This window comes from Dermacentor albipictus, chromosome 9 (assembly GCF_038994185.2).
Source record: "Dermacentor albipictus isolate Rhodes 1998 colony chromosome 9, USDA_Dalb.pri_finalv2, whole genome shotgun sequence".
NCBI lineage: Eukaryota > Metazoa > Arthropoda > Arachnida > Ixodida > Ixodidae > Dermacentor > Dermacentor albipictus.
The window spans coordinates 49,458,938-49,483,095 of NC_091829.1; the positions used below are offsets into that span (position 1 = coordinate 49,458,938).

General features: G+C 47.0%; 1 long non-coding RNA gene across 1 annotated transcript in view; it reads right to left on the reverse strand.

Moving 5' to 3' along the window:
* Nucleotides 1–3,403: 3,403 nt before the first annotated feature.
* LOC135911925 (uncharacterized) overlaps nucleotides 3,404–24,158 on the reverse strand; it is a 35,820-nt gene continuing 15,065 nt past the window's right edge. The window contains exons 2-3 of the long non-coding RNA XR_010567506.1: nucleotides 18,938–19,131; nucleotides 3,404–3,658 (exon numbers count right to left, since the gene is read on the reverse strand). This is a non-coding gene — a long non-coding RNA (uncharacterized lncRNA). The remainder of the gene's footprint in view (nucleotides 3,659–18,937; nucleotides 19,132–24,158) is intronic.

Sequence of the window (24,158 nt, forward strand, 5' to 3'; positions counted from 1 at the left end):
GATAACTAGACAAGGTTGAACAGTGACAAAAATGGCGCGGACCTAATGGTGCCAAAGACAACACGAACAAAGCGATGATGTCACGAAGGTGACTGTGGCAAAACAGCGACACGGCCACAACGGTGATCACTGCGACGAAGCTTGACTATGGCGCCAACATGACGGCTAGGACATAACCATTACATGGCTGCGACAAACACGGTACAACAGCGGGCATATTGAGATACGACATCGATGACGGCATAGCAACAGTGGCACGTAGATGATGGCCAAACCACCATGCCAAGCTCGAGAGCCATCAAATTACCTAAAGACAGCGAAATTACGACTGTGCGATGGTGACAATGGCATCGGTGGCATGACTATTTAAGTGCTATCGCAAAAAACGAAATTGCATGGCTTTCAATGTGCGCCGACATCTGAACGCCTGCCTGAACGAGCGAACGAACGAAACAACGTGCGATTTCACCAAGAACTAACGAACAAGCATTGTATATCGTGCCATAAGGTGTGCCCATGATCATACAATGATCCAAAAAGATGTAGAGCCTAATTCTCGTTCGTGTAACACTTTGCTAAGGAAGCTTAACGTTTCTAAATGTAAAATTATCTCTTTTAGCTGCAAGCGCACTAAATTTACGTTGCTTTATCACATAAATAAATCACTGTTTTGCATGATACTCAATATAAATACCTTGGTGTTGACCTAACTTCACTCTTTGGTGGTCAACGCACATTGCATACATATGCGTCAATCCATCGAGATCATTAGGATACATAAGACGCAAGTTGCATAATCCTACTAAAGACATTCGTAAACCAGCTTATCTAACATTTGTTCGACCTCAGCTTGAATGCGCCGCATCCGCCTGGTCTCCCCCTAAGAAATATTTGATCGAAAATATTGAATATGTTCAGAATAGGGCTGCGCGTTTAATTTCCTGTTATGACTATAACAATAGCATAACACAAATTAAACGCGACCTTTCACTACACGACCGTCTGATATAGTTCTGCTATCATTTTTCATAAATATGTCCATAATACAGCTCCATCAGTTATGCCTATTTAAATTCCTCATTACAGGTCACACCGATTGTACAATGAGTTCAAGTCCATCAACGGAATGACTAATTCATTTACCTACTCCGCTCTACCAAGAGTCATTCGCCTTTGGAACAATCTTCCGAACGTCATCGCTCATGAGAGAGACCAGGAAAATTTCCGGCCTCTTCTAACAATGCATTTTTCAAACTAAGCATAACCTAACGTGACATGTTTTCTTGCCTTTCCCTTTATTATTGTGCTACTACACCTTAAATGCTGTTTTGTCATGGCCAAATATGTCCCGCTTGCACTGTAATTCAATTCGTTATGTTGTGACCTCTCGCGTTCAAAAGAGTTCGGCTTGTCCATTGGACAATTTTAACACCACATCTTAATGTTAGCGCATTTCTTATACTGTCTTTTTTATATATATTTACATATGTATTATAATTATTGTATAATCAGTGCGTGTAGTCTCCCCAATTACAGAATGCGTCTAGGGGCCTGTATATTATCTTTAAATAAATAAATGAATAAGCATAAAAATGAAGGATTCTTTGCCGAGTCCGATCACCGAGCAACCACGAAAACAGACGAGAGCAATGAAGAACCTATTCGTTCAGAAGTTTGCAGCCACAAACATTCTACAGCGGGCAAGCTTCCTTCACGGCCGCTGTTGCTTAAACATCATCGCCAACGACGACGCGCGCGCTGTGCATGTATAGATAGAGTTCTAACTTATTCCTGCGGCAGCAGTTAAGTGGCCATGCTAGAAACGACATAGTCAGCATCACACCATCACGTCAACGCCATTGTGTCGCAATCTTGTCCTTAGAATGTCGCTGTTACTATTATAATTGTTGGTCCGCAATGAACTTCTAAAGTTCGAAGCGACAATGGAAGTTAGAACGGAGTCACCGAAACTACAAACAGGAGTGAACAAAATACAGACGATACTGACGATATTGCACACAAACAGGCACGGGTAGAAGCAACGTTACCAGATACACTGGTCTCGCTAACAATGCAGCGTGGGAAAGGTCAACGCAACTGTTTCTAATTTTAACTAGGTGGCTTGACCTACGCCAAAGAAACCTTACGTTCCCATATGATACGATCACTCTTGGGGTGCTCAAGGACATAAGCACATAGCCGCCACAGCGGAGAGTACGTGGCCCACGATGACAGTCTACGGAAATCTACCCAAATGCGATTTCTCAATATTTTGATTTTCCCCGATATGTCCCGAATTCACGTGATTACAAAGGCGTCCTACTTCTCTGTGCAAACACCTGTCATCAGCGTTCTTCCCTCGACAAGCGTCGCACATCGGCTTCGTCCTCATCGCATCGCTACGCAGATGCGTCCCTCTGTGCGTCCTCCCGATCTGGTGTTGTCACTTCAGAAACATTTCTAACGGTGTAGCGCAAAATTCTGAAACTGTACAAGGAGAAGGTTCTGAATAATTATTGCCTCAATTAGGTGTTGCATAAGATGAAATCAAACAATTGAGCGCATCGCCGTTAATTGTAGAGCGTCCATTAAAGAAATCTTCGCTTCATATAGATTATAACAACTGTATTCGGCCAGCATTATTCTCCACTGATGCCTTCACGAGAGGAACAATAAAAAAAACGTGAAGCGTCTGCAAATGTAAAGCTGCCTGCAGTATTCCTAGAATACTGTATCAGCAAATTTTGAATTGTGTTTTGGATAGAGGAACGAACAGATTATTTCATTCAAGTATGCGCCATCAAATTCAATGATGTGCTGCGCTGAACAAATAGATGTAGTGCGTCTGTCTAACTACAGATACGCCTACTTCACAAGCACGATAGAGAAAGCGGTTACAGCAAAGAGCACCGTAAGGTAATTCGCGTGGTTGCCACACCATAGGTTGATCAAGTGTAATTGAAAACAGTCGCACGGATTGTGTTTACCTCGTATGCAAGGACGCGGAACTTGACCCGGCTGTACGTCCCATGCTCTTTGAACCAAAAGCCAAGGGGTAGTCCTACGTAAATGAGCAGCGAGAATTAATCGATCAAATTCTTGGCGTCATCGGAAAAGTGGTACGAGTTTCGTTCACGTGCTAAAGGCTAAAGTTATTTAGGAAGACATGTGACCACTCACTCGCGCTACCCCATGTACTGTTATTCACAAAATGGCAGCCAACGCGAAATCAACCTGCTATTACACTCTAAAGACAATCTTTAAATACAAAGTAATGGGACATATTAAACAGCGAGTGTAGAACTAAGTACACACACATGCTAAATTTGCGTATGTGAACTCGCCCAACTTTCTTTTTTTTTATAAAGAAATTGTGTTAGAAAACACTTTTGCCACCTGTGATTCCGTAACGGTAGCGTGACTTTCTGATCAGAAGCCTAGGCAGCGACAAGAAGACTGGCCTCAGCTGGTTCGAAGAAGAAGATCTGGTTAGCAGGGTGCGCATCGAGACACCAGCTCGCTAGGTCAGCTGGTAAGTGGATCCACAGGGTGGGCATCAGTACACCAGGCTGCTCGAACAGCTGGCCACGAAGACAGCACGACGCGCTCCCAGACCCCGTCCTACTAGAAGGCTTGGCTACCGGGTGCACAGGGCAGGCTGCAAGACACCAGGCCGCCAGAACTTCCCAGCGACGCAAGTTGGCGTCAAGGGTACTGATTAAAGGACAGCACGTACGCAACGGCACATGAAATCAATCTGTACATAATCGAATATGTAACTAGGGGATTATGAGGTACGCTGTAGTGGGTAGATATAATAATTTTTACTAGAGACTATAGGATAAAAGTTGAAGTACATAGACAAGACTTCTTCTACTACTACTACTGGCATTCTGGAGTGGTAAATATAGCCATTGAAACCGCAAGCACAACAGAGTAAAAAAATAAAGGCCACCTATGGCAGATAATTGAAAGTTTATTTGACAGCCGAGCCAGATATATGCTGTGAATGACGCAGATGCTTTCACTCTCTGCTTTCCCATTAACTTTCGCTTGTCAGAAAGCCCACTTCTGCTATTTCCTTCCTCCCCAGTTCATGATGCACTGCTTTACTGGATAATTTCAGTTCACCCAGTTTGCTGTTTTTTGTAGTGATAACATTATTCAGGTGGAATATATTGTAGGCTGTGCTAGTTAAATTTTTTCTCGACTATTTCTTAATAAAAGAATCTGCTGAAATATACATTTACAGCGCCTTATTCACGCTTCATTGATAAGAATTACAGGAGCACAGGCGTACTAAAGCATAGTTTGCATGAAGTTGTGTCACAGGCAATGGTCACAGCGAAAGGCAATGGAAAGACTACATCGCGCGATGTCATATTTTCCTTGCGCTCACCTTCCTGACCCCATCACATAGTCCGGCTACGCGTTGTATTGTAGTGCTGACTCCCACGCTTGACCTATAGATGACTCAGGAAATGCCAGCATCGTCTTTGGCCGACAGATGCGTGGAAGACACGACCACGTCGATCTCGCTCTGTTCGTTCTCGGCACCGATGAAGAAAAAAATGAAAAGGCATCGCACACGTATGTGAGAAGCACGTTGAAAGAGGACATGAAACCTTGAACGTCTATTCTATTCACCACGAAATCGCTAGCTGGCCACAGTGCTAGAAACGTTTTCGGCCGTATACACGCACAGATACGGTATGATCGCCCCACATATTCATCCCGAACTACTGGCGTTCTGCGCCTCGATGAGTCATTCACTTACGTAGCCCCATATACAGCATCCCCAGCTGAAATGCAAGCGTAAGGGCCATGGTGTTTTATGGTAAGGTTTTAATCGGCTGATTGCCAACAAATGAAGGACAGTAAAAGAAAAACAGGGAAACGAAAGCGAAGCACTCGAACATAGCGTCAAATCTCAACAAACGAAGCTGTTATGAAAAGGCCAGGATAAATATTATGTATCATCAGACAGGAAAATCAAAGCGAAAGAACTGCAATTCGAGGAGGTGCAGAAGGACCTATAGGCTATTTACTCCATGATAACGTGATTCCCTATGTTATACCACAAGTGGTATCATGCGCTACTATAGCATGACAAACCCAACCGTCGTATCTTTTTTACGTCATCTCAATCATCCTTATTATTATTATTATTCTTATGCAAGATTTCAGGTTCTTTTAACTTTAGGCGATTGCTGTAAGCGTGAAAACTGGACGCCAAGAATATATTCTAACATTTGGCTGATGCTCATTCGACCTTTGCTTATCGCAGGGTGCAGTCTTGCCTACGTGATATCTGACGATTTACTGTCAAATGTAATAAAATTCACCTATGGGGATCCCACGTATAAGAATGCGGTGCTTGCGATGGGTCTTGTTAGAACGCCTAGTTATCCGCAAAAACCTTACCAGGCTTTTCTTTCTTATGCGATTTGGCGTTACACGCAAGGTATGACCTCTGTAACAAGACCGAGACTGCACAATGCAAGAGTAAGTTTGAATATTAATAGTAAAGTAATATTAATAGTAAAGAAAGTAAAGTAATTCATTTGCCTAGAAACAGAATGAATATTCGCGAGTGGCAGCTAGCCACGAGAATCGGTGAAAAAATACCTATATCAAGGCCAATAACTCAAAGGTAACAATGATCATCAGAAGAAAATTTACAGGAAAATAAAATCGGCTGGGCCAACGGCACGAATTACGAAATCATGACTCGCAGCTGACCGGTATCATTGAAATGTGTTCAACATTTGCATTCTGCAGGCGCTAATATATTGAGCAGCTTTGACATTAGCAAAGAACCTTGAGAAGGAAAATGTTCAGTGTCACGTTCCGGGAGAGGAAAATAGTGGTGTAGATTAGAAATAAAACAAGGTTAGCCTGATATTCTAGTTGACATTAAGAGGAAAAGACGGAGCTGGGCAGGCCAATTAATGCCTAGGGCAGGTAAGCGGTGGTTTATTAGAATTGCACAATGTGTGCCAAGTGAGGATAAGTGCAATCGAGCCCTGCGCGTGGTTAGGTGAGTGATAAAGTTAGAAAGTTGGCAGGTAAAAGATGGTGGTGCAAGACAGGGGTTATGGGAATAACAGGCTGATAGTGATGTTGACTGCTTTTTTTTCCCATTTAGATATGCCTTCCTTTTTTCATATTACGGTCATGTTCTCTGATAGACTGAATGGGGTGCTACGAGTAACCAGACGAACAAATGTGATAAGGTTAAGCAATACGCAGGGACATTATGCGACAAATACTCGAGACGAAAGCAGATATCGTTTATTTTTCCTCGTAAACCTCAATGGAGCATTCCATAATATTGCTACGGAATAGTATTACCGATGACGAAGAGGCGAGCAGTAAGAAGACGACGACAACGATTGGAGGCTAGCGCGGGCTGTTGCCTCTTGGCCAAGTGCGGCGTATTACGTTGTAAATATACTTGTATATAGCTTTTCATTTGCGTCTTCTTACGTAACATATCTGGTGGAGGTGGACGTTCCCTGTACCTCGTCACGGAGCTTCGCAGTGGACGGTACGTCGAGCCTAGCTTCATGGCTCCCGGCGATGACAATTCGACTCAGCCGCCTCCGACCCCTCCTGCCACTTCGACGACCTACATCTCTCTCCCTGCTCCTCGTCATCCTGGCGTATTCTCGGGCAAAGATGGGGACGACGTCGACGACTGGATCAGCCTGTACGAACACGTCAGCCGCAATAACCGGTGGGACCCTACTATCATGCTCGCCAACGTAGTCTTTTACCTCGGTGGCACACCTCGAGTTTGGTTTCGGACGCACGAAGAGGAGCTCACCAGTTGGGATTCGTTCAAGCACAAGCTCCGAGACTTGTTCGGCAACCCCTACGGTCACAAACTTGCCGCGCAGAAGGCGCTTTCCGGCCGTGTGCAGACGTCAACAGAGCCCTGTGTCACGTACATTCAGGACGTCCTGGCTCTGTGCCGCAAAGTTGATGCACACATGCCTGAGTCAGACAAGGTATCCCACATCCTCAAAGGCATTGCCGATGACGCCTTCAACTTGCTCGTATTCAACAACGTCGCGACGGTGGATGCTGTTATCAAAGAGTGCCGCCGCCTGGAACTCGCTAAAAGCAGACGTATCGATCAGCAGTTTGCCCGTTTGCCCAACACCCCAGCGACTTCTTCCTGTGCCGACGCTCCTCGTCCCAACAACACCGGCGATATTACCAAGATCGTTCGGCGTGAGATTGAGGCCGCCTATGCGGCTGCCTTCGACTCCAGCCCCACCAACGCACCGGCAGTCACGGTTTCCCTGATCCAGGCAGTTGTCCGCCAGGAGTTTGAAAACATGGGCCTTCACACCATCTGCTTGGCCCATCACCCTGATACCCATCCGGCTTCTTCGATTCCGCCCCGTCCCGCAGCCTCTTACCCACCACGTTTCCGCAACCCAGCTGAATGGCGCACTGCTGACGACAAGCCCATTTGTTTTCACTGCCGTCGCATCGGGCACATTTCTCGGCACTGCCGAAGTCGCTGGACTTCCCCGACTCGGTCTGCTTATACTGCCTATTCTCGCCCCTCGGGTGGCCCTTCTCGTCCTTATGCCGCACGCTCCGATAATGCCGCCACTGACTCTCCTGCGCCGAACCGCCCCTATTCTCGTTCACCTTCACCCCAAGGACGACAATCTCGCTCTCCCCAGCCCCGTAGCTCCTTTTCGCCGACTCCCTTCGGACGCCGCTCCCAGCCGGAAAACTGAATGATGCAGCGCCTCGAGGTGACGCTGCATTGCTCCCTACGCCGCCAAATCCTCCACTGACGTTGCCCACTCATCTGAACCTTCTTGACGTGCAAGTCGACGGTGTTCCTGTATCTGCTCTTATAGACACTGGGGCGCATTTGTCGGTAATGAGCGCGGACTTTCGTACCCGCCTGAAAAAAATAATCACGCCCGCCACGACGCTTGTTGTCCGTGTCGCCGATGGCGGAACAGCCCCCGTAATTGGCATGTGTGCCGCCCGCGTCTCCTTCGCCGATCGCTCAACAGTCGTGCTATTCACAGTCATCGCCCACTGTCCCCACGACATCATCCTCGGCTTAGACTTCCTCTCCGCACATTCTGCTCTCATTGATTGTTCCGCCAGTACTCTCCGCCTTGACCTGCCTGTTCTGGATCCCGCTGAACCACACCCCAGTCGCCTCAGTTCCGTCGACTTTGTTCGCTTGCCGCCTACGGCACTGACTTACGTTGACCTAGTGTCATCCCCACCAGTGCCCGACGGTCACTATATCGCGGCTCCTATACAAGACGTCCTCCTTACACACGGGATCACGGTACCTCATACCGTTTTATCTATTACGGCTAATTGCGTCTGCCTGCCAGTGGTCAATTTTGGCTTGACGACACAAGTGCTGCCACGCGGGATGTCTCTGGCCCAGCTTTGCTCATTCGAAGATCACTCAATAGCATCTATTGAGGTAGACAGAAATTCAGCCGATCCTCCTCTACCATCTCAGTCGACAACTTGCACCATCGCCGACCTACAGAAAATGATTGCGCCCGACATGCCGTCCGAGCACGCTCGTGAGCTCTACCGCGTTCTGTTTTCCTACAACGATATTTTTGACTTTAACGATCGTCCTTTGGCCCAAACTACAACTGTTAAACATCGCATTAATACCGGCGATGCCCCTCCTATTCATCGCCGCCCGTATCGAGTGTCACCGGTTGAGCGTCAAGTTATTCACGCTGAAGTTCGCAAAATGCTTGCCAATAACATCATAGAACCGTCATGTAGTCCATGGGCGTCACCGGTTGTACTGGTAAAAAAGAAGGATGGCTCATGGCGCTTTTGCGTGGATTATCGGCACCTTAACAGGGTTACCAAAAAGGACGTGTATCCCCTACCTCGGATCGATGACGCCCTTGACTGCCTCCATGGTGCTCGCTACTTCTCTTCTATGGACCTCCGCTCCGGCTACTGGCAGATTGCTGTGGACAATCTCGACCGCGAGAAGACTGCCTTTGTAACTCCGGACGGTCTTTATCAATTCAAAGTGATGCCGTTTGGTCTCTGTAACGCTCCTGCCACTTTTGAACGCATGATGGACTCCCTTCTTCACGGTTTCAAATGGTCCACATACCTGTGCTACTTGGACGACGTCATAGTATTCTCCCCAACGTTCGCTACGCACCTCGAGCGCCTCTCGGCAGTCCTGGACGTTTTTCGTCGCGCCGGTCTGCAACTGAACGCATCGAAGTGCCAATTCGGCCGTCGCCAGATTACCGTCCTTGGGCATCTCGTTGACGCGAACGGAGTGCAACCGGACCCAGGCAAGATCCATGCTGTTACGCACTTTCCTGTTCCGAAGTGTGTCAAGGATGTGCGCAGCTTCATCGGCCTTTGTTCCTACTTCCGCCGTTTCGTGAAAAATTTCGCGGCCATAGCACGACCACTAACCGAGCTTTTGAAAAAAGACGCCCCTTTCCAGTGGGGCGATAACGAGGCCTCTGCATTCTCGCATCTAATCGACGTTCTCACAACGCCTCCCGTTCTGGCCCATTTCGATCCTTCTGCGCCTACCGAAGTTCGTACTGATGCGAGCGGTCACGGAATTGGCGCAGTACTGGCACAACGCCAGCGCGGCAACGACCGTGTTATCGCTTACGCCAGCAGGCTCCTCTCACCCGCGGAGCGCAACTATTCCATCACTGAGCGTGAGTGTCTGGCCCTAGTTTGGGCGGTTGCGAAGTTCCGCCCATACTTATATGGCCGACCCTTTTCCGTTATCACAGACCATCACGCGCTTTGTTGGTTATGCTCATTGAAAGACCCTTCAGGAAGACTTGGTCGCTGGGCCTTACGCCTCCAAGAATATTCGTTCTCTGTCACCTACAAATCTGGCCGACTACACAAGGACGCTCACTGCCTGTCTCGCTACCCGGTAGACGAGCCTGACGACGCCGACAGTAGTACCGCCGACGGCATTTTCTCTGTCTGCCTTCGCTAACATCGCCGATGAGCAGTACCGAGACCTATCGCTGCGAGTACTCATCGAGCGTCTGCGCTCTACACCTACCGACGCATCCGTTCGCCGATATGTCCTCCAGGGCGGCATTCTGTACCGAAGGAACTTACTCCCTGACGGATCTGATCTTCTTCTTGTCGTGCCAAAACATCTACGACAGACTGTGCTCTTTGAGATGCATGACGCACCTACTGCAGGACATCTTGCCGTAACCCGCACGTACGACCGCGTCCGCCGCCGCTTCTATTGGCCTGGTCTCGCTCGCTCCGTGCGACACTATGTTGCTGCCTGTGATACCTGCCAGCGTCGGAAAACACCTCAGGTGCTACCTGCCGGTCATCTCCAGCCGATCACTGTCCCTGTGGAACCGTTCTTTCGTGTTGGATTAGACCTCCTCGGTCCGTTTCCCACGTCATCCTCTGGGAACAAATGGGTAGCCGTCGCAACTGATTACGCCACCCCATACGCTATCACGCGGGCTCTACCTACCAGTTGCGCCACTGACGTCGCTGACTTTCTCTTGCGTGACATTATCTTACTTCATGGCGCCCCGCGACAGCTGCTCACTGACCGTGGTCGTAACTTCCCCTCGAAAGTTATCGCTGACATTGTACGTTCCTGCTCCACTCAACACAAGCTGACTACCTCATACCATCCTCAAACCAATGGCCTGACAGAGCGGTTAAACCGTACTCTTACCGATATGCTGTCAAAGTACGTTTCCAAGGACCACCGCGACTGGGACATTGCCCTTCCTTACGTCACATTCGCTTATAATTCTTCCCGGCACGACACCGCCGGATTTTCTCCCTTTTATCTGCTCTACGGTCGCGAACCGACCTTGCCCCTTGACACGGCACTTCCTCCTGCTTCGATCTCAACAAGCGAGTATGCGCGCGACGCCATCGCTCTCGCCGACCATGCACGCCAGCTTGCCCGTGCTCGACTGACGGACTCGCAAACCACTCAGCAGCGTCAGTACAACGCCCGCCACCGTGACGTACAGTTTTCGCCTGGTGCGCTCGTGCTCTTGTGGTCGCCCTCTCGTCACGTCGGACTTTCACAAAAGCTCCTTTCGCGATACACAGGGCCCTACCGCGTGCTGCGCCAGGTGACGCCTGTGACGTACGAAATTGCCCCTGTGAGCTCAACCTCGTCATCTACTGTGGCACCTAGTGATGTCGTGCACGTCAGTAGGCTCAAGGCCTACTACACTGTTTCCAAGTCCGGCCTTTAGTCGCTCCGGGACGGCGCTTTTGCCGCCGGGGGTAGTGCTACGGAATAGTATTACCGATGACGAAGGGGCGAGCAGTAAGAAGACGACGACAACGATTGGAGGTTAGCGCGGGCTGTTGCCTCTTGGCCAAGTGCGGCGTATTACGTTGTAAATATACTTGTATATAGCTTTTCATTTGCGTCTTCTTACGTAACAATATTTATGCCAGTTGGTTTTCCTCACGCGGGATCATGGTATAAGGTGCGCTATCGCATAAATAGTTATAGTACCTCGGAATGGATGACATATAACATTATATTTCTCCATTATTTTTTTTATTTTTTGCCTGCAGATCATGCTATGCTTGCATGCCTCGCTTCCATTGGCTCTGATGCCAAGACGAGAGGTAAATGTAGGACCCACTTCTCCGGTGATTCATGTGCCATAAGGGAGGCCTTGAGATGCCGGTGAAAACGTTCAACTAGTCCGTTGGACTGCGGGTGGTAAGCAGTTGTGCGAAAACGTGTCGTTACGAGTAGTTTGAGTAGCTCGTTGAAGAGCGCTGAGTCAAACTGTCGACCGCGATCTGTGATGATTGTGGATGGGCAGCCGAACCTTGCGATCCAGGTAGACACGAAAGCTGCTGCAACAGTGGGTGCGGAGATGTCTGATATAGGTGTAGCTTCTGGCCATCGTGTATAACGGTCGATACATGTCAATATGTAGCAGTAACCTTTCGAAGGTGGGAGAGGGCCGACGAGGTCCAGGTGTACGGTGTCGAAACGAGCATCTGGTGGAAGAAAAGATTTGGCAGGCGGAATGGGGTGACGCTGGATCTTCGAACGTTGACATGACAAACAGCAGCGAACCCAATCGCGAACTTGCGCGTTTAGCCGAGGCCAAACGAAACGACTGGAAAGAAGCTTCTGTGTCGCGCGTATGCCAGGGTGCGACAGGTTGTGCACGGTTTCGAATAGACGTCTGCGAAGGGATGCCGGAATGTATGGTCTGGGTGTGTCGTTAGAAGTGTCGCAGACGATGGACGTACCATCTGGGGTCACAACGACGTCTTCCAATTGCAGGGACGTTGGCGAATTCCGGAGTGTACGAAGTTCAGTGTCGTCACGCTGTTGACTGGCGAGTAAGTCGGCCTCGATGATGAAAGGTTCCGATGTCAACGTGGAAACGACATTGACACGACTCAGAACGTCAGCTGGAATGTTGTCGGTGCCCTTGATGTGGCGGAACGTTGTTGTAAACTCGGAGATGTAGGAAAGCTGTCGAATCTCGCGGGGCGAGTAACAGGACGCCGAACGATTCGTTGCGTGCACAAGGGGCTTGTGGTCAGTCAAAACGGTGAATGCACGGCCTTCGAGGAAATGGCGAAAATGCTTGATAGCCAGGTAAACAGCGAGTAATTCACGGCCGAAAACGCTGTAGCGGGACTGCGCAGGCTTCAGTTTCTTGGAGAAAAAAGCGAGTGGATGCCACTCATTGTCGATGAATTGCTGCAGAACGGCACCAACGGCGGTATTTGAAGCGTCGGTCATGATGGCAGTGGGTGCGTCTGGCTTTGGGTGTCTAAGCAGCGTGGCGTCGGCGAGGGCAGACTTGACTTTTGCGAAAGCGTCTGCGGCCTCTTCAGTCCACTGAAGCACTTGTTTGCGCTTGTTTACCAGGATAGCGTCTAGCGGAGCCATAAGTCGTGCGCACTCGGGAATGAATCGGCGGTAGAAATTGACGAATCCGAGAAATTGGCGAAGCTTGGTGAGTGTGGTCGGTCGGGGAAAGTTTTCGATGACGCGAATCTTGGACGGCAGAGGTCGAATGCCGTTAGCGTCGACGATATGACCGAGGAACTCGAGTTCGGTTTGACCGAATTCACTCTTGGCGGCGTTGATGACAATTCCTTTACTGGCAAGGCGTGAAAACAACAACCGCAAGTGGTGAAGATGTTCTTCGGCCGAAGAGCTTGCCACGAGGAGGTCGTCAATGTATGCAAAAACGACAGGCAAACCTCGGGTGACGGAATCGCTGAAGCGCTGAAAAGATTGGCCCGCGTTCCGTAAACCGAAAGGCATGCGGAGAAATTCGAAAAGACCGAAGGGTGTGGTGATGGCGGTCTTGGGAATGTCTTCTTCAGCGACCGGTAGTTGATGGTAGGCGCGAACGAGATCGATCTTAGAAAAGATCGTCGCACCGTGTAACGCTACCGTGAAGTCCTGAATGTTCGGTAGAGGGTAGCGATCAGGAACTGTGACGTTGTTTAGTGCCCGGTAATCGCCGCAGGGGCGCCAGTCGCCCGTCTTCTTAGGCACCATGTGAAGTGGTGATGCCCAGTTACTGGAAGAAGGGCGGATGATGCCAAGTTGCAGCATGTGTTCGAACTCCGCGCGAGCGATCTTGAGTTTCTCCGGGGACAAACGCCGGGGTCGGAAGTAGACCGGTGGGCCGGAGGTGACGATGTGATGGCACACGTCATGTTGCACCGGTTGCGTCCAGTCCGGTAGGCGCGTCAAAGTGGGAAACTCGCGTAGGAGCGCGGCGAAAGGTTCGTCCAACATGGCAGAAATAGGCGCTATGGGCGATGTGCCTGATGATGGGACGCCGGGAACGGATAGCTGGGTCACGGAGTCGATGAGACGGCGTCGTTGGATGTCCACAAGGAGTCCGTAGTTATGCAAGAAGTCTGCTCCAATGACTGCATGACGGACGTCTGCAACCAGGAAAATCCAGCGGAACGCTCGTCGAAGGCCAAGGTTTAGCATGACGGAGCGTGACGAGAAAACTGGAATCCTGGTGCCATTGACGGCTTGCAAAAACGAGACAGGTGTCGCTTTTCGGTCGGAGTGCTGGGCGGGTAGAATGCTGACGTCAGCACCTGTGTCGACTAAAAATCGTTGTCCCGTAACTCTGTCCGTCACGTAGAAAAGGCGACTTGTGTGCTGGGCCGGACCACTCGTCGCCGTTAGAGGTCGGCCGGCCTGTTTCCCTGCCAAGCGCAGGGACGCCGACAGTGACGAGCGTCGTTTCCAAAACGGCGGTGGTAGTAGCAAACGCCAGGCGTTGTAGTTGAGGCTTCATTGCGAGTGCCCGTGCGTCTTGATCTGCTGGATCTACGGCTGCGTGGGCGACGAGACGTGCGGCGATGCTCCGCTCCACTGATGATGCGTTCCAGGCGCTCACACAAGGAGTCGAGCGGAGAGTGCACTGCGGAAGAGCAGGGAAGAGTTTGCAGAGCGGTTGTATTGTCACCCGGAGATGGTGACGTGGCTGCGATGGTTAGGGTGGCTACTTCCATGACTTTGTCGGCCAAAGCGGCAAGTCCGGTAAGGTCCATGGTAGAGGCTGTCGCCAGGACCATCTGCACGTTAGCCGGGAGTCGTTGCAAAAACAGTTCGCGCAACAGCGTGTCGTCGATGGATCTCGCGTTGTTTCCGAGCAGCTGGCTCATTCGGCGAAGAAGTTGACTAGGGCGTCGGTCGCCGAGTTCTTCAGCGGACAGAAGCTGCTGGATGCGAGAACGCTGTGAAGCTGCTGTGCGCTGTAGCAGTGCTGCCTTGAGATCGTCATAGGCGGCGGCAGACAATGGGGAGTTCAACAAATCTGCTACCTCGTCAATGGCGGCGGGCGAGAGCGCTGCGACGGCGTAATGGAACTTCGAGGCTTGAGAGCGGATACCAGCGACTTGAAATTGCGCTTCGGCCTGAAGAAACCACGCCGAAGGATGCTGGTCCCAGTACTGTGGGAGGCGAACAGCGATGGCGGAACAGGAGGGCTCACCACGTTCCTCGGAAGGGTTCTGGCCTTGAGCTCTCGTAGCGTTGATCTGGTCCATGGTCGTCTCTACCACAGGAGCGTATGGCAATATCACGTCCGGGTCACCAAACTGTGGCGACGAGCGACCACGTAGACCGTCAAAGTATCGGGCTCTCGCAGGAGAGGAAAAACCAACACTCCGTCGCTTAGTGTAGCATTCTTTTTAATGATCTTCGGAACGCTAGCCCGCGCCGGAACGCGCCAGCCGCTCGAGCCTCGTGTAGACGCGAGCGTTTGCGTCAACTCTCGTGCGACGCCGATGCTGCTGCCGCTACAAGTCCATGTATGCACTACATGTTTGTAGTATATGTATGCTTGTATATTTGTAGCATGTAGTATATTACCAACGAGCCCCAGTCGTAAATATTTCTATCAGCAGTTTTACATTCCCAAGAACGTTAGTACAATGTAAGTACAAGGAGTCAAGAATTGACTAGGACAGCGTAGTTTCTGGAGTAGCAAGGTAAACAGCTGAGACTAAATGCTTGAACTGCCTATCAGCTGATATTGTTTTAAATATAGCACATATATAATTGATGTATATAAAAAAGCCAACAGTGCATATCAAAAGGAATGAAGTAGAAAATGGTAATGCATAGTCCGGAGCACAATTTTGTTTCCCGTATGGTCACGCAGTGTTACAACTTGCTACGTGTCAGTCGCCCCAAATTACTATGACATATTTACATACAGTTAAGATTATGTACCGCTCATGTAAACAATGGCACATAACTATTATGCATGATAGAAAACAAATTTGCAGACACCCAGTGGAACATACCGGACGGCGAATTCAAGGAAAATCAAGTGCACTAAAAATCAATTGATCATAATGTGCTGATTGATTAGGACATCTGTTGTGCTTCCGAGTTACTTACGTTCAGATATATATCAAGGCTTTATGCAGGAATTATTTTTATTACGTATAACAGAGGTGCGCTTACTGACACTACATTGCCGATCAGCCTGAAAGGGTTATACAAGTCCACGCACTTTGACTTGAATTCGGCGCACATATAGCCTTCTCATATACATACAAAAATCAGTCCGCCGGGATACTGACCAACACAGCAGCAGTAGTGCTCACGCCTGCCTTGGCAGGGAAGGCGAGAAAGCGTCGCATTGATTTATACTCGCATCTTAGCAATTGACCAACCAATGGCGTACACTTATCAAAGCTGCTCCTAGTAAACTGTTTATATATATGGTTTGCATTATGATTACGCTACACTCCACTGTGTGTGAAGCAGACTACCTGCATAAAGATCTCACACCCTAATAGATCAGTAAGGGGCTACCAAATGCATCATCCTCTTTGTCAGGCAGCAAATTGTGTGTGTTCGCGTCCGTGTATGCGTGTGAAAGAGAGACAGTGAGAAGACAGTGGTGCGGTGACAACTGTACAACATTGAAGCGTGCCGATGAAGCGCGACAAAAATGACGAGGACGTCAGGGTGCCAGCGATAACACGAAAACTACAATGGTGTCACGAAAACCACCGCGGCAAAACGACGACACGGCAGCAGCGGTGACGACTGCGACGAAGCTTGATTATGACGTCAGAATGGTGGTGACTACGTGGCTGTGACAAAGACTGCACAATAACTAAGACAATAAAATAAGGAACGACACCGACGACGACATGGCGAAAGTTGCTCGTAGATGATCACACCCATACGCTAAACAGGACAGCCACAAGATTAAGAAATGACAGCGATAAGACCGCGATGGTTACATTGACGTCGGTGGCATGAATGAAGTACATTCGCAGGGAGAAAAAAGCGCGCGGAAAACATCGACGATAATTTCCAAAGGAAGGAAGGAAGGAAGGAACTAACAACTGAATGGGCAAACGAAACAGGAAATGGAGGAACGCACCAACTATTTACCGAACGAATGATTGAACGAGCAAACTAATAGACGATTGAACAAGTGAACGAACCAATGAAAGTAAGAATTAACCAGAAAATAACTAACGAGATAACGAATCAACGAACGAACGATTTCCTTTCCGAGTTCAACCACCGACCATTGACCAGAGACCAACCTCGAAAACCGGCAAAACAGGCAAGAAAAGCTATTCACTTATAAATGTGCAACCACGAACAGTATAATGCGCACACTGCTGCTGCTTTCACCGGGACTACTGCTTAAGCATCATCGCCAATGACAATGCACGCCCTGTACATGTTTAGAGTTCCAACATCTTCCTGCCATCGCAGTTAAGTAGTCACGCCACCGATGACAGTCAGCATGACGTCGCTATGTCAATGTTATCTCGTGATGTTGTCCTTAGAATGTTTCTGCCGTTTATTTTTAATATTATATTTCTAGGTTTTAACATGTGATAAGGTAAGTGGTGTCCACGATTGACTCCTTACGTTTGACGGGACAGTAGAGGTGAAAACGTTGTTCCCGAAAGCTGCAAAGTTAAAAAAAATACACAGGCCATATTGCACACAAAGAAAACTGTCAAGGATCGTCGATAAAAAAAGGACCATGGTTCAAACAGAATGTTGCACGGTGGACCCGTCTCACTAATAATGCAGCGTGGGCAGGGCAAACGCGATTGTTTCATTTTAGCCAGGTGCGTTGACCAACTCCAAGAAACTTATTTCCCATAATGATACGATCGCTCTTCGGATACTCAGGGCCATAAACACGTACCGCCATGGCAGAGGGCACATGACCCTCAATGACCACCTTCGCAAAACTGCCGAACCGCGCATGCTCAAGATTACAATTTCCCCAAATGTCCTCAATGCATGCGATTACAAAGGATTCCCACTTCTCTGTGCATGCACCTGTCATCAGCACTCTACAAACATCAGACACCACCTTCATTCTCGTGACATGGCTACACAGACGACTGACACTGTGCATCCGCCCGATACGGAGTTTGCTTTTCTGAATAGCTTCTGAACAGTGCAGTGCACAAATATAAACATTGCACGAGGTGAAGTTTGTGCATAAACATTGAATGAATTTATCCGTCGCATAGAATGAAATCTTACAACTGTAGTCACTGCCGCTAGTTCTATAGCATATAAACAACAAGCTTCGCTTCAGATATGGTTGAACATGTGCGTTGGAAATCTATGATTTTTCTTTCAGTGTAACTTTTCCGACGTGGCGTATCATTGATTCGCATTTCTTTCCGCCAATGGTGCCATGACAAAAATAAAAGTAAGTGCGGAATGTCGGCAAAGAAAGCTGCAAGCATAATACCTCGAATACACTATCAACATGTCTTGAATTACTTTTCGCAATAACGAAAGCACAGGTAAATTTTTGAACACGTCGCCATGAAATTCGGTGACGTGCTGCACTGAAAAATCGATGTAGTGCAACTGTCCAACCATTCATACGCCTACTTCGCGAGCAGGAAAATGAAAACGCACTAAGATAAAATGTGCGTAAGGCATAAACCGCATAGCTGTTACACGAAAAGTTCATTCAGCATGCTTACTTCAAAGCAGCAACGAGAATTGTGCTCACATGGTCTGACGAGAAGAACTTGGCCCAGCTGTCCGCCCCCGCACTGGTTGAACGAAAACCCACGGGGACAAGCGAGCAGCCAGGATTCTTTAAATCACATCGTGGTGCTTCCAAAAATGAGGTGTGAGATACCTTCGACCGCTGCAAGATAAAGCTATTCAGGAAACCAGGTAAGCACGCTTGCGTCCAACCAGAGTCGACGCCAATGGCAAAATGGAAACCTAGGCTAACGCAAGCCGCGATATGGGTACTACCTATATTGCCTGTGACTGCTGTGAAGGTGATGTTTAAATACGAAGAAATGGGCGAAATCAAACAGAATGAAACGAACAAAGGTGCTACTTCCCTGAATTGTAACCTCCCAGCTTACTCACCTTGCCATGTTTATAAAGTTACTAGCATAAACAGACTCAAACATCCGGCACTTGCTGCTCCGCAGGGGGAGAAGATATGCACCAGGACGTAAACTTCCAGTCACATGGTCCTCAGAGTGGCGAGAAAGGTACTCGGTCTTCTAGAACAGCTGGGCAGCAGGTCCGTAGGTCAGGCAGCAAAGTTCCACCAGGTCCTACATACGGAAACCAAGATACTAGGCCTATAAAATAGCTGGTCCTCGAGCCTTCTGCGTGGAGAGTAGCATGTCAGTTCCCAAGAACGCGTGGCTACCAGATTCACATGTCGGACAGTAAGACACTATATAAGAGCTGGCCACCAGGTCTACAGGGTGGGCAGCAAGTCTGACAACGAAGTAACTGCTGCCTACCGCGTTCGTGGGACGGGCACCAAAGTACCAGGTCGCTAGAACGCAGTCAACCTAGCTGGCGTGAAAACTGTTCATTAAGAGCGGCGCATACCAGCACAGGGTGCTAAGAATCTCTGGACCCGGACAGAGCCCCAATGGAAAGTGACCCTGGCAATGTACAATACGCGAACCCTGCCGAGTAATGCTAGCTTAGCAGGACTCTGAGGAATTACCAGGCATTGTTTGGGATATAATTGGTCATAATAAAGTTGTTTAGATAGCATAAGCTACACATTACGAAATCATGATCGGCAGCGCGCCATTGAAATAGGTACCTTCATTGCGTTCTATGTGTACTAAAATAAGGAGTAGGGTCTTGGAGATTAACAGGAAACATAAATGAAAGAAATGGTAAACATAACGTTCAGAGATCATTGTTGGTTAGAGAGCATACAAGGGTTGCCGAAGTTTTAGAGGACATTAGAAGGAAAAAATTAAGCTGGGCGGCCCATGTAATGCCTGGGACAGATAACCAGTGGTTTATTAGAGTCACAAAATGGGTGCCAAGAAGAGGTAAGTGCAGCCAAGGAAAGCAGAAAATTAGGTGGTGTGATAAATTTAGAAGATTTGCAGGCGTAAGGTGAAATCAGCCAGCTCAAGACAAATGTTATTGGAAATCGCTAGCATAGGACATAAATAAGCGTATGGTGATGATGGCGATGACTGCTATAATTCCTGGATTTGGCTTCCTATTTTTATTAGTTCATATTTTTAAAGTCACCTTCGGTAACTGACGTTATGAGGTAACCAGATGAGCCAACGAGGTCAGTTTGGCCAGTATTCGATAAAATCGACACATAATCGAGAATAGAAGAGATGTGCCGGTTAGCGTTGTCGTGCGTGTGCGTGGAATTAGTTGCGCTATCGCGTAAGGAGTTATGACATCTGCAAATGAACAACACAGGATTATATTTCTCTGTTTCTTCAAATCATTTATCAGAACATTGCACTTTGTTTGCATGCTCCACTTGCATTCAGGATCAGAATTTAACAGTAGAAGTTGGGTGAAATTGCAAGTATTTATTATACAGAACCAGGCCCCATAGTCAAACCCTGTATCGTGACCTCTTGTACAATAACAGCTATGATACTTAACATTTCAAAGCAACAGTAGCATATAATAAGGTAGTACACGATCAGCAAGAACGTTAACAGCAATTGATACATAATTGATCACAAATAACAAGAAGGTTTAGCATATCTAATGGCCGCAAGAAACTTTGATTGGAAAGACATTACCAACAGTTTAGGCACAAAAAAAACATAGAAGAACAAAAGAATAGACAGAGTGCACCTTCTCGTTAGTCTGTTAATAATAAATGCATTTTAGTCCTTTATAAATTTGGTGTAAAAATCTTGCATTTCTCATTATGAAAGAAACAGTGTTCCATATTGATATGGAAAGGAATTCCAGTCTGTTTACCATAGTGATTATGGATTCCTGGCAAAAGAAAGTTCTTATTCAACGTGAATCCGGTGGTACTATAAGTTATCAGGTTAGATGAAAATGCGATCGACGTTAGCACAATATTTAAAAATCAGTAGAAAAATATACTTAGGTTCTATTTAGTAATTCCAGAAATGGTAAGTCTCTTATTCTCGTCTAGCAGGCAGAATAATTACTTGCGTGAACTGCAAGTAATTATTCTTATTACTCGCTCGCTTCTGAACCACCTGGAAAGACGCCATATGAGTATTTCAGTTGTTTCCCCAACATACTGCACCGTAAGTAAGAGTGGATACAAGAGTGATAAGGTGAGAGTAATGGGGTACGCGTGAAGTAAGGACGTGCTTTAATTAAAAAGAGTATACCGTAAGCTACCTTCTTTTTATTTGAGCAATATGATCGTGATATTTCAAATTACAATTAACTAAAATGCTAAGAAAAGATGAACAAGAACTTGGAGGAAGGCAGTAGGGATCAAAAGTGACAGGTGGAATGGATGCTATGTTTCGATGATGGGAAGATAATACAACAAATTTAGTCCCAGTTGCATTATTAGGTAACGTGTCAACATTACACCACCTTAGACAGCATTTAGCTTATTAACGAGAGATGAAATATCTTTATAAATGGTGAAAATGGTGGTGTCATGAGCGTACAGAAAGCAGTTTGGGAAAGGGACACAATTACGTAAATCATAAATATAAACCAAAAACAGAAGTGGTCCTAGGATAGTGTCTTAGGGCACACCCATGTTAGTAGTTCGCTCACGAGAATAAGCACTGGAAATGGAAATAACTTGAACTCTGTTATGTAAGTAGCTTTTAATTCGTGAAAGGGCAGGTCCGTAAATGCCAGTTGCTTCGAGCTTTTATGCTATCAAATGCCTGCGTTAGATCGATAAAAATTAAGGTGACGAGAAATCCTTCATCGAATAATTTTTTTTCAGTTGGTCAGTAATATGAATGAGTGTCAGCTCTGTAGAATATCCACGGCGAAAACACAACTGGTATGAAGAGAGGATACAGAATTTCGAAAGGCATTTAGTTAGGCGTATTGCAATTTGTTTGTCAATAACTTTCCCAAGGAACGGTAGAATGCAAATAGGTCTGTAGTTATGTAATAATGAGCTATTCCCTTTTCCTTTAGAATTCTGTGGCTTTCCAACGCTTAAGCGTAGAAGGAAATAAACCATTCTTGAATAATAATTAACAATAAATGAAAATATGTCTTAAAGTAGGTGCCCGATTTAATGTTAGCAGGACAGACCTGATCAATTACAGCGCTTGTCCCTTTTAGGTTGTTTATAACAGCAGCTATTTCTTCTGACGTTGTAGGCAATAAAAAGAATGAGGAGTTGGGCGGTTCATGTTGATGATCTGTGTAGGACAACTTAAACTGTTATGAAAAAAAAAACTACTAAAAGCCTGAGCTACATCAGAAGGGGAACTGAGCTCTACTGCATCAAATAAAATTCTGGGTACCTGGTTTAGTCACGTGTTCGAGTTTAAAAAGGCGTTGACAATCTCGTTTTTTGTGTGTGCGTGTGTTATTGGCCACCTGTAAAGCTCTTTGCTCAAAATACAACCGTTTAGCTGATTTCAGTTTACAGTTGAAAGCGTTACAGAAGCCTTTATATCGGGCAAGTAAGTTCATGCTAAACGGTTGCCGTTTAGCTTTACTGTCTAAGGTAGTTCGTTTGGACAATGCTTTAAATAACTGCTGTGAGATCCAGGGACTTTGAGAAAATGTCACCGTTCTTCGACATCTCTTTTGGAGGTGAGCTTTCGTAAGTATGACATAATTCGTGAAAAAAAATTGGAAAGCTCTCTGTAGGTTGTTTAGTGACCTAATTTGAGAAAAGTTTGTATAAACAGCAGTTATAAAGCCGTCTTTGTCCAAGACAGCTTTAGTATGTGAAAGTGGGCAAGGTGGTACATTACAATGGAAGCATCAGAGCAGAAGGTAATTACTGCTGTCGATGTGCAAAACTTTCGCCACTGGTCAATGAAGCAGACAATAAAAAGCATGATCATAAATAGTGCCTGTGCCATTAGAGACTTCGCGTGTGGGAACGTCAATTAATCATATCCGCAGCTATGGAAGAAACTAGTATAATTAACACAGATGGGTGATGCTTCATCGAGTAAATTACTGTTTTTTACAGCCATTATAACAACATTCTTATTTTCTAGTGATACAGTGTGTAAAATATGACCAAAATTGGTACAGAATTCGTTGACTGACGAAGGAGGATAACAGTAAATGCAGCCAAATATGAAATTTTTAGTGACCTGAGCAAGAAAGCAGTTACTCAATTTAATCCAAGCAGATTAACAATGAGTAACGCTTAATAATAGGTCATGTATTCTTCGATAAGAAATATTAGAAGAAACATATATGGCTGCACCACCATCACTGCCCGCTATTCTATTGCAGTATTCCGACTTATAGTTAGGGAAGCAATAGAAATTCAAGTTTGGGTAATGACAATAAGTGAAAACGAACTAAACCTAAATAATGGGGTTTTACCCACCGAAATCATGATCTGGTAATGAGGCACGCCGTAGTAGGGGACTCCAATAATTTGGACCACCTGGACTTCTTTAACTTCTAAATCTAAGTATACGGGTGTTTTCGCATTTCGCCCCCATCGAAATGCGGCCGCCATGGTTGGAATTTCATCTCGCGACCTCGTGCTTAGCAGCTCAACACCACCGCCAAAGTTAGTGAAGCGCGGAAACTACCGACTGCATTGAAGTGCTTGCGAAGACTCCTGCCGTCAAAATGAATGATCGAATGAAATCCGCTTAAAAAGGAATTCCCTTAATCGGTTTCCACTAGACAAACCATAATTGTTATGTGAACTGGGTAAACAATGAGCTGTAGTTTATTGTATGTATGTCATATTCATCTCGAATGTGCCGAGCTTTGGTGTTAGTAGTCTTCCTGGCCTTAATTTCGCAGTTGTCCCCCAACAGAATTATCCAGTTTCTTTCTTTCATCAAAGTTAGGGTTTTGGAAAAGTGAGCCTCGTAATATGAGATGCTCACTTAGAAAACGGGAGCGCTGAAAGAGCCAGACAGTCCTATGTCGCTAAGACAGTTTGGACACGACAAGAAAAGCGCTTTTTCAAGTGTTCTTCCTAAGCCTCTATTTTAGCAGCGCTTTCCCATTTCCCATTAGTTCTATAACAGAATGTAGCCACATCTTTCTTGCCATTATATTTGGTGGGTACGCGATGAAGAACGCCCAGACCGCTAGGCGATACGGGACAGCCGATTCTGTCCACTACCATTTCCATTATTGTAACACAGACATCTACTTGGGAGCAGGGAACGCCCATCAT